Source organism: Octopus bimaculoides, chromosome 14 (assembly GCF_001194135.2).
Source record: "Octopus bimaculoides isolate UCB-OBI-ISO-001 chromosome 14, ASM119413v2, whole genome shotgun sequence".
In the NCBI taxonomy this organism is placed as follows: Eukaryota; Metazoa; Mollusca; class Cephalopoda; order Octopoda; family Octopodidae; genus Octopus; species Octopus bimaculoides.
The window spans coordinates 48,624,376-48,625,704 of NC_068994.1; the positions used below are offsets into that span (position 1 = coordinate 48,624,376).

Below are 1,329 nucleotides of genomic sequence, written 5' to 3' on the forward strand. Positions count from 1 at the left end.
TATATATGTATGTATGTATGTATATATATATATATATATATACACATACGTATATATTCATATATATTATATACATTTATATGTGCATGTGTATACAAATATATATAATGTATAATGTGTGTGTATATATATATATATATACAGACAGACACATTATATGATATACATGTTTATATATATATACACGCAAATATGTATATATTTACACGTGTGTATGTATGTATAAGTTTGGGCGCGTGTGTATGAATGTATCTCTGTGCTTGTGTTTGTCCACTACCACCGCTTTATAACCGAGATATCAACAAACAAACGCTCAGGAAAATAGAAGGAAAAGCTTTTTATGCTTCGAGCATACGCTCTTCTAGAGGGTAGTGGTCCGCAACATTCTTTTCGCTTGCAGTAAATTTATATTCTTTTCAAAATTCGGAATATACGTGTACAAAAAATATAACTGAAAGTATAGGGGATAAAATTATATTCAGGTTACACTGCGGCACATCAAGCATTGTCTCGTGACACACGAGTGTGCCACGGCACACCGGTTGCAGAGCACTGTTCTATATAAAGAATAGACGAGAACAGAAAAAAAATGGAGGGAGAATACAACAAACAAGTTACAATTAGACGTTTGCCGCATCCATAATGTCTTCAGTTGTTGTAATTTTCTCATGTATGAAAAAAAAAACAAATATACCAAAAAAAGATTGTGTAATAAAAAAATCTGTTCCATTTCTTTGTAACCTTTAACAATAATTAGGGTTCGGCTTCCCTTGGGCCACCGTGTATAGATATATGTATATATGCATACATACACACACACACATATATATATATGAAATGTAAAAAAAAAGTACTAATTGGCAGCGGTGGGATTCGAACCCACGCCTCCGAAGAGACTGGTGCCTTAAACCAGCGCCTTAGACCGCTCGGCCACGCTACCGTTACAATATTGTCATCATGAGTATGCATCTCTTGTGCGGAAAACGATGTCACGATTTTACATGTATAAGGCGGCGAGTTGGCACAAACGATAGCACGGCGGGCGAAATGCTTAGCAGTATTTCGTCTGACTTGATGTTTTGAGTTCAAATTCCGCCGAGGTCGACTTTGCTTTCATCCTTTCGGGTCGATAAAATTAAGTGCCAGTTGCGTACAGGGGTCAATCTAACCGTCCCCCAAAATTTCGGGCCTTGTCTCTAGAGTAGAAAAGAATATTTTACACGTATATATTTCTCAAAATAATGTAGTCATCGAATCTGATTCTGATCATTGAAATTTTGCCAAAACTTATATGTGGCAGCGGTGGGATTCGAACCCACGCCTCCGAAG

General features: G+C 36.5%; 1 non-coding gene across 1 annotated transcript; it reads right to left on the minus strand.

Annotated features, from left to right (window-relative positions):
• Positions 1-858: 858 nt before the first annotated feature.
• On the minus strand, positions 859-940 carry Trnal-aag (transfer RNA leucine (anticodon AAG)). Its single transcript has one exon. It is a non-coding gene; the product is annotated as a tRNA-Leu (tRNA).
• Positions 941-1,329: the final 389 nt, after the last annotated feature.